Source organism: Vanessa atalanta, chromosome 8 (genome assembly GCF_905147765.1).
Source record: "Vanessa atalanta chromosome 8, ilVanAtal1.2, whole genome shotgun sequence".
NCBI lineage: Eukaryota > Metazoa > Arthropoda > Insecta > Lepidoptera > Nymphalidae > Vanessa > Vanessa atalanta.
This window is the reverse complement of record NC_061878.1, coordinates 2,999,521-3,018,087: the sequence shown is the minus strand read 5'-3', so window position 1 is coordinate 3,018,087 and position 18,567 is coordinate 2,999,521. Positions and strand designations below refer to the sequence as shown.

Here is an 18,567-nt window from a genome sequence, read left to right as displayed (position 1 = left end):
TTCGTTAAGGCTTAAAAAACTTACGGTGTTTATCTGCGTGATACTTTTAAACTTTTATATCGTGACGTAAAAAATATATCACGAATAAAAAAAAAATACGTCTTTATTCTCCGAAACAATATAATCGACTGAGACAATAGTAAATAAAAACTCGTCTTTGCATAGAAGTTTGATTTCAATACGTACTCTTTTCTATATACAATTAAATATTTATCTACAAAATAAACTGTTCTAAAATTAAACTGCCGATTTTAATTCATACTATCCGTTCATCATCAGCAGCCCGTATTCGTCCACTGCTGGACATAGGCCTCTTCAATTGCACGCCACTGATCTTTCTTCGCAACCAGCTCCTGCCAGCCGTCTATCTGACTATCCGTTATTGTCCATTAATCAATGACGTCATACACGACTAATTTTATAATAGAAGCTCTCTCTATTACAAAACTATTTTAATAATCGAAAAGTGTATGATAGGTTCTGCTTAACCTCTACGATCACATAATATTATCAGATTTTCATCCCATTGTATTGACAGAATGAAATGGATAATCCACATCTTGTGTTTGCGTATATATTTTTATGCCCAATAATATTGTCCCTATAATATTCCTCCGTTGAACCGACCAGCCTTGGCCGAAATTTGTTTAGGAGATAAGGCATATTACACAATACAGGAATATACATAATAAAAAATTGTATTCGTTGATTACCATACAGACCATATACAATATATTTGATTGTATATTTATAGATGACTGTTTGTGTATTTCATGTAAGAAAAAGGTGAAGATACTGGTTCTTTTACGGATACAAGAGTTACATTACCAACCGGTGGTTTTACGTATAATTGTAACCCCTAACGTGACATTTAATATGGGATTTTATTCAAATTCATTCAATTTCATAAATAATATTTTGATTCTCATTGTTGTTATTATTGGTTGTTGACAAACGTTTTTAGAATCGTGGGATAGCGATGTAGTTGTGAATACAATAAACAATAAAACATATAGATATGTATGAATTATCGCCATTTTCAATATGGTAATTTCCTATACACGCGCTATGAATGTATAAAACGACGCATAAGCCAAATATTAGTTACAAAACGTGAACTGAACAGAAGATTGCGGGTACAAATCCCAAAATCACCAAGAATACGTGTGCCTATTATGTGTATCATTGTACTCGGCAATAAAGAAAAATGTCATTAGACATCGTCATCTTTACGCAATTCGTGAATTTTTGTAAAACAAATTCGCAAACTCTAAATTCGTTCTAATTTGTCAAGCAACTCATTCGCATCAAGTAAAATTCATCATGCTTAAGGTTATAAAGAATTGAGCATTATATATATATGTCGCAGCGTCAGATAATTAAATACTTTGATTGTAATCTCTTAGTTTGAGATTTGATTCTGGATGGCCAGTGAAGTCAATCACTCTTTGTCACGTTAGAAAAACATAAAAATGGCAGTTGTCAAGAAGGATAAGACAGATGTTGTCGTGGCCAATGAAATATTGTAAAAATCAATATACGATAATCCACCTATATATATACGTATACGTGAATATAAAGAAATATGAGAATGACAAAATTAATAAATAAGGCATGGAAATTAAAAGTACGCTTACATGAGTTTCAAGCTAACTTTTATTAACTTTTGCAAACCTGAAATTACGCTTAAAACGTTCCAAGCGTGCTGTCGTAATACTATGTTTAGACATAAATTTATAGTTTACGACAGATATTTATGAAATATTACGATTTTTTTTATAAATATTGTCTAATTGTAGTGTAAATGTCCCTAAAAACTACATACAGTATTTAAGTTTTTTTTTAGTGTGTGTGTATATGATTTTACAATTTATCCGCATCCCAAACATAAGAATATATCCCAAACATATTTCCGTTTTTAAACTAAGAAATTGTGGGAGGACATTCTTGTGGAAAGTGTTATTATGTAGACTTTAAGAAAAAAAACTTCATGGGCTATGATTATCTCTCTATATGTCTCAAAATAATGTCAAACCCTAGGCCACTAAATACACGGACACTAGTAAAGTATTATGACGTTTGGCGAGTGTCAAGCGTATATCACGTATACCAAGATAATAATGTTGGTTCGTTTGTTTTAGTTCTTTTGTAATGCGACACTCTTTCTAGATATATATCTAGAAAGAGTGTCAGAGTGAGTGTCAGTGTGAGTGAAAGAGTGTAGTAATCTAAGATTATGAGAATGAAATAATCGCCTCGAAAAGTTATTAAAAAGACCAAAGAGGATTTATGCATAGAAAATTTGAAAAAAGAATGGTAAATTCCGCTATTGAGTCTTAGAGTAATTTACCACATTTTTATAACAGAAATAATTAATCTTCCTACCAATTTATTTCATTAAGTTTCATATTATTGCACTATACGCTCGAGTGCCCTTAATATTAATTAATTTGGGCGATGTTTTGATTCATATTTCAGTGTATCATAATGAAAATGTCATCTATATACATATGTTACGTGTTAGTTAACAGAAAAAGGCTCGATAGTTAAATAAAACACTAGATTCTTAAAAATAAACTGCTTTAAATATATTTATGTATCTTTTATGTCAATTACGTATCTTAAACTTTAACCAATGACCACCTTCTAATGCAAGGTTGAACGAGTCACACGACAGTTTTGCGGGGATACAAGTTTTCTCTGATGGTGAAATTTCGATATGGAGAAGAATCTGATACAGAAGAGCCTTCACTTCACAGAGAGCAAACCTGGAACCTGGAGAAAAAATAAAATGTTATATATACAAAATAAAAATCAATAGTCAAAGTCTCTACGAGAAACCTAATTAATACCAATTTACAAAATTAGTTACAACAACATAAGAGTATGTTATAATAACATGAGAGTATGACTAAAAGGATTGCTAAGTAATATAAAGCCGAGAAGGCTCAAAAAAGCCGAGATGGCCCAGTGGTTAGAACGCGTGCATCTTAACCGATGATTTCGGGTGCAAACCCAGGCAAGCACCACTGAATTTCATGTGCTTAATTTGTGTTTATAATTCATCTCGTGCTCGGCGGTGAAGGAAAACATCGTGAGGAAACCTGCATGTCTAATTTCAACGAAATTCTGCCACATGTGTATTCCACCAACCCGCATTGGAGCAGCGTGGTGGAATATGCTCCAAATTTCGATTAGTGCTTTGTCCAACGTCATCTTGGTAGGTACCCAATCCGTTTTGAAGGGTTGAGTTAGCGAATGTTACTGCACGCCACAAGAGACAAAGATCTTAGTTTTCAAAGTTTAAGGTGGCGTATTGATATAAGAAATGATTAATATTTTTTACAGCACCAATGTCTGTAATGGAGACTACTTACCATTAGGTGGCTGATTTGTCAGTCCGTGTACATATATCATAAAAAAATAAATCGTATAAGATTTACGTGTTCAAACCACTGGACCATCTCAGATTAAATACTTCTATGCAACCTATATTTTAAATACTATTAAATATCTATCGTAAAAAAATCATTTATAATATTATAATTGCATTTTAATTGTATAAGCAGTGCTATTATAAGAAACAAGAAGTGTAGGTAACACTTAACATTAAAAATAAGCATTTGTCTAGTCAATAACTTTGGTAAATTGTAAATAATATCATAAGCATCAAAATAGGGTACAAAATTTTAGTTAAATATGTCGTATGATTGAAAGTACCAAGATCTATACTACCATGTGAAGTTGAATAAAAATCGTAACATAAGATATAAAACGATGGGTTGAAGTTACCTATACAATTTCTGGGTCCTAATCCGAAAGGCATATAAGCTAAGGTGTTGATATTTTGTCTGTTCTCATAGGAGAAGCGGTCAGGGTCGAATTTCTCTGGATTCGGAAAAATGCTCGCATCGCGGAGAAATGACCATGTCGGTATCGAAACGAGTTCTCCTTGACGTATCTGTAAAGAATATTAGGTTTTATAATATATCCAGTAAATAAAAAAAGGAAAAGGCTGAAAAAAGCAGGGACATACATGTCTGTGAAATTAAACATAATGTAATGAAATATAAAATACTTCGCTTTGAAAACCATGAAAAATAAGATGGTATGTCTTTGGTCGTAATAAACTGACTTATTTACTATTCAAACAGGAGGACACTGTTTCGGGAAATAATGGTGAATCGGTGGTGACCATTCAAGTGCAACTTTACAGAGCCACTGCATTGCTAATTTATAAGGAATGCCATGTCATACTTACAATGTAATCCTTATCTGCTTCGTTGTTAGGTTTTCCCATGTTATAGTCTTTAACACAAGCTCTATCCAAAGCCGCGACCGGTGGCCACAGTCTTAGTGCTTCTGCAAAAACAATCCTCATTTGAGGAATTCCGAAATGATAATTACCTCAATCGATGGGTCTATATTAGGTCTGTTAAGGTAAAATTACTTAGGTTCCCACCCTCTTGTTTCTTTTTTAAAGTAATTCGAAATAATGCAATTCACTTCATTAATTTATGAAGATTGACTCAGTTTCGTGTTTTACTGGAAAATAATATAGACAGAAAAAAAGGATACCCTAATATTTCCCCACACCGTCTACTAGCCATTACGAAGGGCAGTGCTGATATGAAACCCCAGTCGAACTATGTCTTAAAATGTCATATTAAAGCTAGATTATTAAGATTTATCGCGTTTCAAAAATATAAAACTGGTTCAGGTATTTTCTTAGCCGTAGTATTTGTTTGAAATACTAACAATATAATTTATTGATTATACTTTCAAAATTTTAGGAAATATTTGTAAATTTGTAATCGATTAACCCTGAAAGTACTGAACTGAACTTAATAATTATTTCATCATTAGAAAGTTATTTTATCCAGAAGCTACTTAGGCCTTTTTTATTTAATCAGATTTCATATGTTCTCTTATAGGTAAAATTTGAATGTATATCATCTTACAACATGATTTAAGTTAATTCCAATGGCTTCAATCAAGATAACTGTGAGGTAATAATCACAAGTTTTACCTGACGTCACCATGTCCATATACGTCATATTCTGAATAGAATTAATATTCAGTATGCCGTTATTTTTTTGATAATGCTCCTTGATCTCCTCTACTAGGCGATCCTGGATATCTGGATGAAGAGCCAGTTCGTAAAGTGCGAAAGTCATCGCCGTTGATATTGTATCAAAACCACCAATGAAGAATAATATTGCCTGAGCAATAAGATCGGTGTCAGACCATACTGGAATATAAAAATAATTTTATTATATGAAGATTATTCTACATTTTTATTTTCCTGTTTTTTTTTTTTAATTTGAATTTATAGGTATCTGTATTTTAGTTGTTTGAAACTAATCAATCAATACTTAATTCCAAGATTTACTTAAAAGAAGCTTCACATAAATCACAGACTACAAGACTAATAGAATGAAGAGTCATAATTCTGACTGATTTTTGAGTTTCACTACCTCTTCACTGTACTCAAAATTATATATTATAATTATCATAATATATTATGTAGAATGGTAATTTATAGATTTTGATTTTAGTTGGTGTGGTGACACCAGCTGCGTTATACCTTAAGCCACATTGCTTGAAAGATTTAAAACAACTTTTTTGTATTGTTACTTTTCGAAAAGGATATGTACAGATATGCTGCTCTAAGACACTTCTAAGAACTTCTAATATACATTTTTTTATGATATAAATGGTTACCACCATCCATAGACAACGGCGCTGTAAAAAATATTTACCATTCTTTACACTAATGAAAATTCTTTACGCCACCAACCTTGGGACCTAAGATGTTATGTCCCCTGTGCATGTAGTAACACAGGCTCACTAAATCTTCAACACAACGATACTGATTACTGTTGTTTGGCAGTAGAATATCTGATTAGTGGATGGTACCTACCCAGATGGGCTAGCTCAAAGACAAAGCATGTCATAGGCCACGGTTAGAATTTGTAAATAATTAATAATATACACACTTCTGTCGACTTTTTTCATGCCCACAGATGATTCTTCAACGGTAGAGAAGCCAGTATCTTGATTATGATTTGTATTTTTGTCATCGTGGGTAAGTTGACCTAGAATATAATAAGTCACTTGGAAGATCAGATTTAATTGGGAATACATATATCTTAATGAAATAAAGATCTATATACCGTTCACTAATTTAGCGGTTAAATAAATCTTTAACAGTTTTACATTAAAATTACGCCACATAAGTGATTTAAGTATTAGACGAGGAAACTAAAACCTTTAAATAAAGATTAAAAATGAAGGGTATTTGTAATTGGCGAATGTTGTTTGCATATACTAATGAGAGTTTATTATAAAATATTTATACTAGATAAGATATATAGATTGGAGAAAACTAATGAATGTTTACCAAAATAAAATAATAAATTGCCAATAAGGATGATTCAGAACAGCTAAAAGTAGTAAATAATTATGATTTTCTAAATATGTGTGTAGCTGATGTGTTACAATTTCTATACACGGTTTTACCTATATTTATAAATGTTTTTTTTGGGTATCCTTAGTTAAACTATGATTACAGTTTTCTCATTGTTTGAACATAGAATCAATTTTGATAAAAAGAGATAAATTAGCGTCAAACTAAGCTCTCGCTTATTAACGTTTATTTATAGGGACGTTTATATTTTGAAAGGCTTACCTCTCTTAGCTTGCATTAGGAGATGAATCATATCTGGTCTCAAAATATTACGGCTACTTCTATCCTTCATTGTCCTCATTACCAAATCAATGAAGAAGTTCTTCGTAACATTATTGAACAATTTCAAGTTAATTTTCTACAACGAGCAATATTCGGTTTAATAATAATATATAATTCAACGTTATAGAAATCCTTATATGTATTATAAATAAGGGTGCTTTTTAATTAATTTAATTAATTAATAACATACCTTTGCAAAATAGGGAAAAATGGAAATAATAAATAAACTCATAGTCTTTTTTAAAGTGAACGATGAAATATCTTTTCCCATTTTATAAAACTGATTTTCTTTGTCTGTATGCGAATCGACTTTTAGACCAAACGCGCAGGAAGCAATTACATCGTTTGCATAACGCGATGTCAAGTCCTTGACATCCACATCGATATAGCCGGCTAAAAATAGGAAAATTATTAGTATGATAGAGAATTGAAAATTATTAATAAGTACTGTAGTTTAAAATAATAATCCATTAGATTCGATGTTTACTGGGGATTCATCACGATCTCACATGTTTTTGCCTGGCTTTTCAACAGCTTTGTACTTGTCAGGATAAGGAGTTGGTCGTCTCCGACGTCGATTGCGCGAGTTTTCATCGTCTGTTGCCATTATATTGACTTTATTTCTACTATAATGCTGCGAAAACACTACACTAATACAATTGGACCGCGCTAACGTTGTTCAAAGCACTTTAATTTAATGAAATTTATGTAGCACCGGTTTCTACGTCGTTGACAAATTAAATCCATCGTCGCAATATTCACCTATTAAACTCGAAAACAAACCAGTGGCGCTCCATGACCCAAAGTACGCGAAGTATTTGAAATTTAAGAACAACAAAACTGTAATGATCATGGAGTTATAGGTATTAGTTTGTCGAAACGTCGAGAAAATAATATTATAAATACAATATATAACATATGTATATAGTGAAACATATGAAATTTACATAAACATAAACTGAAATAGCTTTATTTTATTCAGTATTCGCATGGAATTTTCAAAACGTAAAAATGTGTAATAATAAATCTATCTATTTTGAGAATGAAGGAGATGAGGATTTAGCTGTTGATTTCAGGTCAAATTTATTTGACTCCTCCTGCTATTGTAATTAGATATGCCTAATAATAATAATAAAAAAAACTACATATTTTTGATTCAATTGTATATCATTAAATTCAAATCTAATATTAACAGACCAGATAGCAAAAAGATCTCTTTTTTTCTTGCTTTCCTTAATTTATGTTTTCTACTGCTTTTGTTTTGTTTGCACCTTATTTTTAAATTTCAACTTACAATCAGATTCTTGAATTTGCTTCTTCAATGCTCGAATCATTTGCTTGCCCACTTCCTCCATGAAAGGTACCATCAGTTTTATTTTAGAACTCGTGAACGCTGGACTTAAAGTTGAACGCATGTCTTTCCATTCTTCACCTGAAAACCATTTATAAACGTTATATTTGATTTATGATTATATAACTATTAGTCAATTATTGTATTAAAAAAATACCTCTTAACGAGAATAAATTTCTGCCAAACAATGGTTCGACTTCCTCATCGATAAATTGGCGATGATCGGTGAAGTGTTCGAAATCTTTTACGGTAATGGTTTTAATTAATTCAAGATCTTGTAGAACTAAAACAGGTCTCATAAATTCATATCTTCCAACAAACCTTAAAGTAGTTTTAAGTATTAGGAAAAAAACGAGAGTTTTGCACACGCATAGAACAACAAACACTGGAGAAGCGCAGTGGACATACTGCTTTTCCTTAAGAGAAGAGAAAGAGATCAGGAGTGGAATATGGATAATACTCAACAAGTTGTCATTTTTGCGTATTATCATTTAAATATATGGAATTTCTTAATTTTCTTAAAACATTTGCAAGATTAAGAGACATTAAAAGCGTGTCATGAATAAATAAAAATCAGACAAACAAATTGTCGGATAGATCGTTATTACAATATTTTAGGTAATTGATCCTTGACCTTAGTCGTTAAGACGTTTGAAGTTAAATTTCTGTTTCGTAATATGTTGAAAAAACTTCAGTACCTTTCTTTTGGGTAGAGTTTATACAGTCGATCCATTTCTTCGGCGAAAAATCTCTTCCGAAGAGCCAGACTTAACATGTTTCCTAATAATGGAACCACAGTGAAATGCTTGACTCCATAGCTACTGAACCTGGAGTATATCTGATTGAAATACAGGGCCAGCAATGCGATCAGCACGACGCTCCATATGAGTAAAATCATCTGTGTTGTCAAAAAGTAATATTATAGAAAGGTAATTCTAGTTCGCATTTTTCCAGCTCTATGGACAACCTACTTGTCTAATATCTTGAACGTATGCTATATTTTTTGACAGTTCATATTGAATTTTAAGAGACATACTTATATTTGATATATTTATAAAATATATGATTTAATAAGAAAAAATAGCCGCAGCACAATGAGTAAGTTAAGAGTGTTATTAGGGTTTTTTGTTAGAGTATAATTAATAATATCTATGAACCTAAAATATTTTTTTTTGAACACCAACATTATATTTATTTATTGGAAAAGTTACACCATCAACTTATCACTTATTATGTCCTGAATAAACAAAAAAAATAGTTTATAATTACTTCTTTCGAATTGAATTTACTAGATCTTTCTTTTTTTTTTAGTATTTTATGATAAATTCATAGTAATTAAAATTAAAACTTAAATTTTTTAACTCTACTGGAGGTCATTGATGTCATATAAAAGTATGGTTATATTTAGTAACACCGGAATCCGCGATAATATTTACTATCATTCCAAAACACAATACACATACAAGTGATTCAACTCAATCGCGGCCAATGCACTTAAATTGACAAAAAGATAAAGTCATAAATGCATTATTCATTTTGAATATGCCGTAATTTGTTTAAAATATAGATTTCCAACAAAGATAAAAGAGTTCCGTATAGTATTTGAAGATTTCTTTATAGTATATTTAGCTTAGTTTTGAGTAAGCATAGTCGCGACATTGAACTAATTATGTAATTAAAGGCTGGCTCGACTTGTCGACTGTATAATCAAGATAAAATCTTGATTGTCAGATTGGGGACCCTATTTTTGCGTTCTATTTTATATACTAAAATTAAAAGAATCAATACAACTGATCCTTAATTTGATGATAAATTTAATATTGTCTGACGATATAAACATATAACACAATCAAATTATAAAACTAACAAAAACAAATTTATCTTTTCATGTCTTAGACACGAACAAAAAACCAGACACTTAATAAATTTTGTTGTGCTTACATTGAACTATGAATACTCGCACATTGAAATATTAATAGAACTGTTTACTCATTATTTTAAAACGTAATATAAACAAAACACCATACGCGTGCCGATTCACTGAGGTGTTTTATACAACTGACGTAATCTTACATTTGGTTGATTTGATTATTCGTTGATAAAAATTAATTTAGTTTTGAAAAAATTGAGACGTTATAAAATTGATGCAAAGATACTTAAAGCATGTAGATAATTGATTTAATTGCATCTATATATATTATATCATCGTAAGATTACAAAAATCGTTATCTAACGATTTTTTATTACAATATAGCGAAAAATAACACGTTAAATTGCAATCATATTTCACGGTTCACAATATTTCGACAGTTTACAATCTGACGAGATAAATTGTAATATAACGATGTTTGTAATTTTACGGTGACATATATAACAGAAAACTATACTTGAGTTGATTCAATGGTGTATGCTCTGACAATAATAAACAGATACAAATTTAATAAAATAAAATAATTAAAATAAAATTTAAGTACAGAGTTTTTAAGTCTTACGCAGTAGATTTAAAATATTTCATTTCTGAGGTAATCGTTGTTGGCTCGTAAAGCGTAGCTCAAAAAAGTTTACTTTGTCAATTATAAACCATTCACAGTTGTTTCATCGCTAGCAATTTCGCGTGAAGTGTAATTTCAACTGTGATCCGTCTATATACATGGTCATATACGACTGTGCTGTCACCAGCTCCATCATTGTAACATAACAATATACTACAAATTACTGCTCAATAGTAGTTGATGATGCTGCAATCCGTATATACTATACAAAATCTTAAAATTTATATACTGTAAGTATAACCAAAATCCGGGAACACATTTGGCTAAGCCTACCCCAGCGTAGGGAAAATGATAGCGGCCTTTGATATTGATTGCTTGCCTCCCTTTCGACTAGGTAGAAACATCGAGCTAATTACCTTCACTGGCAAGATATAGCTAAAATGTTAATAGATTAAATACCATAAATTGTAATATTCTCCAAAATAACGGCAAACCGACGACATTGTTAGTAATTCCTAACAGATAAAACTGGGCACTACGATCGACATTTCTTTTTTATTGAAACGTAGGACGAGCAAATGGTCCATACGATGGTAAGTGGTCATCACTGCCAATAGATAGAGATTTATATTACTACAACCTTAGGAACTAAGTAGTTCCACTGGCTCACTCATCCTTGGCGACAGAATACCTGATGAGTGGATGGTACCCAGACAGGCTTGCACAAAGTCCTATCAATCAATCGTTGTAATAATGGTAAATCAATTTAGTTAATAGCCTTCGTCCTATTGTAAACACAAGATGAAATATATTATACATGTTTCATTCGTATTTATCGTTACATCTTCGCTCCTGTAAGTTATATCGTGACGATATATGTATGTATAGTGTATAAGCTTATTAAATAAAAGGGCTATAACGTAAAAATACTTATACAAATTGGACTGTTAGATCTTGAGATAAGCCCGTTCAATGAAAGCCCTTCAGCTCAACAATCGTAACAGATTAAGGATAATTTATGAGTATTTTAGGAATTTGGATAATTACATGAATAATAATAATAGTGTATAGACTTGTGTAAATAACAGCTGAAAATGACAATCAAATTAAACACCTTTAAGTTTAACTAAATTTTCTTTTATAAAAATAATATTAAACACATTTACTTATATTATAGGCTAGGTGGAGTGACAAGTGATAAAATCTCGATGGTCGTGGTTGGAAAACAAAATTCTGTGGATCAGACTCAATGATGTGTTCAATGAAAGGCATATTTCCAGCAGTAGAGGAACGCAGACTGATGATGACGATCATGATATTTACATGCAAATAACACTTAATTACGGGCCTTAAATTTTAACCAATGACCGCCATCAATTTTAAGATTGATAGATTCGGGTGCCAGTTTCACAGGAAAATGAGATTTTTCTGATATTGATACTTCATTATGAAGCAGAATTTGGTAAAGCAATACCTTTAGTTCGCATAGAGCAAACCTTGAACCTAGAAAAGAGATTAACATTATTAGTTAGTTATTTTGATCGTGAACAATTGAACGGTATATAGTTTTATGATTTTATGTAAAGATATTGAAATAATTTTAAATTCAAGGAATTAAATTCAAATTTAACTTTAGCAATGGATATTATAAATTCTAGGACAAGCATTGTGCCAGAAACTCAGCAGCTACTCCTTTTCAGCGATCAAATTACTCAACTCATTAATCACTCATCAAATAATTTTACCACATATATTTTCCATATAACATCTTTCTAAAAAAAATAATGAATTTTAACTTTTTAAAACTCCACCCTTTTTTATATGATAATGTTTTTCAACATATGTTTTGAATGTTCATATTTGTAAAAGTTTCGGTATTTGTGTAATAAACAATATCTCCTTGAAAATATAGTTCGACCTTCAATTATTTCGTAGATCAGCTTTACACTATATGAAAATATCTGTAAATATTCATCTTCTTAAACAAACATGTAGACAATAACTTACCTATACAATTTCGTGGACCAATACCGAAGGGCATGTATGTCATGGGATTAATGTTGTGCTTGTTGTCTTCGGAAAATCGTTCAGGATGAAATTTGTTTGGGTTCGGAAATATTTTAGGATCACGGTGAATATTCCAAACTGGGATTGTAAGTATTTCTCCTTTACGCATCTGTCATTAAAATATGCAATCAATATAATGTTAAAGAAGAAAATATTTTTAAATTAAGAACAAGATTAAGAAGCTAGTGTGATTAATTTAATTATATATAGTACTTACAACGTAATCCTTGATCGCCGAAGGGTTAGGTTTTCCCATATTATAATCCTTAACACAAATTCGATCTAGGGCTAAAATTGGAGGCCATAATCTAAGTACTTCTGCGAAAAAAAAATATCCGATAAGTATTTTAAATTCCATATTATAAATAAAAATATTTAACTTTAAAAACTTTAGAGTTTCTGTCAAAAGGCTCCTGACGTGAAAATTTTCTTTGAACACAAAAATAATAAATCGTTACTTACCGGACGTTACCATGTCTAAGTATGCCATATTCTGGATGGAACTGAAGTTTAGTTTTCCGCCATTTTTGGCATCATACTCCTTGATCTCTTTTACCAGGCGATCCTGGATTTCAGGATGCATTGCCAGCTCGTGCAAAGTAAAGGACATCGCTATTGATACGGTTTCAAATCCAGCAATAAAAAATAAAACAGCTTGAGCGATGAGATCGTTGTCAGACCACACTGGATAGTTAGAAGATTGTTTGTAGATTGTATCATTATAATTGATACAATCTACAAAAGTTTTTTGATGAAAATATTCTTCCACACAAGATATTTTCAGATTTCGTTGTTGAAGTTCATTTGAGTAACTTTAAAAGATTAAGAGTAATTAAATATATGGTTCAACCCTTCAATCATTTAAAAATTGACTTTATTTTTCCTTGTAAAATATTTAAGAATGTAATTTAAAATAGTAAATCTCACAAACCTCTGTTGATGGTTTTCTTGCCAACAGACGATTCTTCTACAGTAGCAAAACCTGTATCTTGTTCGTTGTTAACACCGTTGTTTTCATTGTGGGATAGCCGACCTGTTTTATATAAAGTAAAAATGTAAAAAATGTGTTGTATTCCGTAGACAAATAAGATAAAGACGAGGATTAGTAAGGGTAACAACATGTTGCAAATTCGTCAAAAAAATGAACGTGGTCCTATCATTTTTTTTAAATTTTACTCCTTTTTTTAGCATTAGCAGCCTGTAAATGTTCACACTGCTGGGCCAAAGGCCTCCTCTCCCTTCTAGGAGAAGGTTTGGAGCATATTGGAATATGGCAGAATTACGTTGAAATTAGACACATGCAGGTTTCCTCACGATGTTTTCCTTCACCGCCGAGCACGAGATGAATTATAAATACAAATTAGGCACATGAAAATTCAGGCACTACGCCAGCCTGGGTTTGAACCCAAAATCATCGGTTAAGATGCACGCGTTCTAACCACTGGGCCATGTCGGCTCAATTTGTTTTTATTTTAATATAATTTATTGAAATTTTACTCCTAAGATAGTATTATTTTTATGACCTTTTTTTGCCTCCATGAGTAGATGAATCATGTCAGGTCTGACAATGCTACGAAGTTCCCTGTCTTTCATTGTACCCATTACTAGGTTTTCAAAGAAGTTCTTAGTTTCATTTGACATTAATTTCAATTTTAATATCTGGAACAGAAGGCACTTTGATTAGTAATACACTTTTCTGCAATGGACGAAGAACAAACGATTTTATTTTAAATAAATACGTATACATTATAATGTTATACTTCATAAAATAAATAAAGCCTTACATTTACAAGAACCGGAAAAATTGAAAGAATAATAAAGAACAACATTTGTCGAAGTTTAAATGTAGAAGCTGTCTTTCCCATTTCATAAAATTGTTTTTTTTCATCGGTGTGGGAATTAACTTTCAGACCAAATGCGCAGGAAGCGATTACATCGTTCGTAAAACGCGATGTTAGGTCTTTGACATCTATATTAATAGAACCACCTAAAAATAAATACATTAATTTATTATAAAAATATGGACATGGCGGACATTCTTAAAAGACGATAGTCAAATACTCAGGTATTATACTAATTATTTCAGATGTATGAATAATATGAGATTATAATTACTTTGAAGTATGTTTTAAATAAAATCAACGTACTTTCTGATTCCTCAAGTTTTTTCTTAATCGCTCGTATCATTTGCTCTCCAACTTCCTCCATGAAAGGTACCATTAGTTTTATTTTTGAGCTTGTAAACGCGGGACTTAGAGTTGAACGCATGTCTTTCCATTCCTGTCCTGTAATTTTTTTTCAAATTATTGGGTTTTATGATGCCAAAGTAATTTACAATGTGTATATTCATCTATTCTAAATGTGAATACTAGCTGATAACGCAGAGGAGTGTATCTTATGAGTACATTATTATGATATTTTTATAAAAACAAGTAACTTTCGTTTCATAAATATATTTTAACTTAAAAATAATGAGGCTTGCCAAGATACTGAACTGGTGGGTTCGGTTGGTTGGGATGATTTCCATCAATTTAGCGATATTACTTATATGTTGCTCAAAAATGCGTACCTTTTAACGAGAACAAATTTCTTGCAAACAGCGGCTCAACTGAACCGTCGGTAAAGCCTCGGTGATCAAGGAAATATTCAAAATCTTTTACAGTGACCTTTTTTATTAGTTCAAGATCTTGTACTACAATGACAGGATTGATAAATTCATACCGTCCAACAAATCTGTGAAAACAAAACCACTTATATATATATTTTTATGTCTACTTTTTTTTTCTTTTATTACAGCAGGTTTTGAAAACATTTGTGACGACCCTATAGGGTTGTGCTATAGCAAAGGATAAGGGATTTATTTATACTGTTATTATATTTATAATGTTGATAGTAATTATCTTATTACCTTTCATTTGAGAATTGATTGTACAGTCTCTCCATTTCCACAACGAGATGTTCCCTAAGTAAAAATATTTTGAGCATATTGCCGAAAAATGGGACAACCCTCAAATGCTTGATTCCATGGCTACTGAACTTCGAGTACGTCTGATGGAAAAACAGTGTCAGTACCACTACCAGCACAACGGTCCATATGAGTAAGATCATCTATGAGAAAAATCAGAATGTTTATGTGAAGAATACATAGTGTATCTATTATAAAAATGCGTTGTCCGTTGTTATATAAATTTAAAAAAAGGTTCTGTTATATTAAAGCAAGATTTCCTTGACTATCATTTATATTTTACTTATATTTTGCTCAAACACATTACGAAAATATGTATAAATGGTTGTGTGCCGTAATTAGGTATAATATTTGTATATATACGTTACGACATATTTTTAAAATTCTATGATTTTCATTAACCGATAAATTTATTAATAATGCCTAATCTATTTTCAAAGCGTTTTATTATCAGTTTAATATTATTTATATAATATTTAAAATAACTAATACTTATTTGAAATATTAAACTAAAATATTAACGACTACTCTATTGAAAATATACAAAATGTAACATTAATTACATGAAATTTTTAAACTTCAATACTGCAACTTTACTTCTAGTCTGAGTTAATAATTATACAACGATTACACGACAAATATATAAAAAAATCTTACCTTTTTAAATTGTATTTACATTTCACTACGCGATACACTTCGAATGCAAATAAAATCGCTAAAACGCAACACAAACTGCATGTATTTATGGTGCGGATCACTTTAGATAATAAACGCAATTTTAGCTCGTTTTAATACGATATAAAATCATTTCTGTAGATTACAATTAAATTTATCAAGATATTTATATAATGTTTATAATATGCATTATCATTATTTATTTACTTTTGTAATGATAATTGTGTATATTTTTTATTACTCGGGAAATAGTTTTTTTTTTTTAATGATAGCCGAGATGGCTTTTAATTACTACAAACTAAAATAAAAGTAGCGTATTCGCGTCAATGAAGCATCCGGTAGCGTCTATGTATTTATAAATATCAAAATTTGAAAGTGGAAGGAACATTCTGTTTTCTTTTTTTTAATTTTATTATTAATGTTTCTGACACATATATGTCTAATTATCATTCGATTCTTTTTTATTTAATTATACAATGATTATTACATCGCTAAGCGAACCTCAGAAATGCATATTTTATAAATATATTATGTTTTAAGCATAAAGTACCATTTTCTCTTATCCTACGTTGTTAAACTTGTACACGTTGGTTCAGTTAAGTTGACAATACATTTTTTTTTATTACCGCCATGACCGATTCTACACCCAGCTTTGATTCCAGACAATGGAACTTCCCAACGATCAACAGCATGGATATGAAATTTTGTATAGAAATTGTTTTTAAATCAATTTATCCAAAAATCAATGCAGATGAATGCTAACCATTTTGTAAATGTAATTGACCAATAATATTTATACGGTCTTTGACATTGAACCCACTGAATGATATGATCTCGGTCATTTTGTTAATTCAGTCAATGACGTTAGATTAAACAAAATTTGACACGTAACCAGTTTATTTAAATTTCGAATCATTCTCTTCTCTATGAGGATGTAACATGTAGACCACATAAAGGTTTTATATTTACATCTACATAATCTACATTAAAAACAAATATACAATAAAAAAAATCTTGTCAAATCAGACTACAGGTCTCCAAGTTGTTTGTTTTCAAGACCACTTGTTATATTTTTCGGTTTTCGATAGATCCCCCGCTTAGCCGATATCATTCTATAAATTCGAACTGTATTGCCAGTTGCGGGGTAAGATCAATATTTCTAGGACCGTCTTAGCCCGTTCCTGGACCCTAGGGTATAATAATATGCGACCTTGAAATCGTGCATGACCTTTTCTGGTTAGTAATCTTTATTTCTAAAAACACAACAAAAAGATCATTAACTAATTGCGAGTACGTACAATCGGTTCTTCGATTGTATTTTGCGTACAATCGAAGAAACCGATGGCCGATGGGGCCGACGAGTTCTCGAGTGGGGACCACGGACCGGAAGACGCAGCGCTGGCCCCCTCAAGGTGATCCGACGACCTGGTGAAGGTCGCGGAAAGCCGCTGGTTGCGGGCTGTACAAGACCGGTCGTTGCGGCGATCTTTGGAAGAGGCCTATGGCCAGTGGTGGACATTCTTCGGCTGAGAGATGAGAGAAAGATGAGATGAAAATGGGTAATCTTTAAAAACAATATCCATAGTTTCGAAAATATTAACAACAGAATGCATAGGAAAGTACTAAGTGTAAGGCAGTCTTGGGGTTGGCAAAGGACTAAGCATTTTTTAAAATTATCTATTATTTTTAAGAAATATTATACGTATATTATATTTACTGTACTTAAATTTAATGTATATTTGCATTAAAAATACGTAAAAAATATATTTTATTCATAATGTTGTCTTAGATTTATTCATATTTTATTATTTATATTTTATTCCTTGATAGTTTTTATTTCAAATGTTTGGTTATTAATGATCATAATGCGTAATAATTGGTATTAAATTGTTACATTGGTAACATCATACTATGGTAATAAATTATGCCATCACGTCATTGGGGCTTAAGAAACTAGGTGGATCATCTAAAATATTCTCAAATGTTATAGAACAAAAGACAATTTTAATCTATATTAAATGTAAAAGGTAAAAATATTTTTCTGAAAAAAACATTAATAACGGTATCATGGTAGTGTTTAATTTAACAATCAATAAGTAAGCTTCTATATTGAACAAAGGGATTTGATTTCGAGTTTACCGATTAGTAAATTTCGTCTCGTTAGTAAATTTAAATAATTTGTTACAGATAAAAATATTTTTTACGAATTCAAGGTACATTGTAGTAGATGACTGCTACAGCGATTATTTATTTCAAATGTTGAAAG

General features: G+C 31.0%; 1 pseudogene; it reads right to left on the bottom strand.

The window, feature by feature from the left end:
• Positions 1–2,563: 2,563 nt before the first annotated feature.
• Positions 2,564–16,382, bottom strand: LOC125065893 (annotated as a pseudogene).
• Between the last annotated feature and the right edge of the window lie 2,185 nt (positions 16,383–18,567).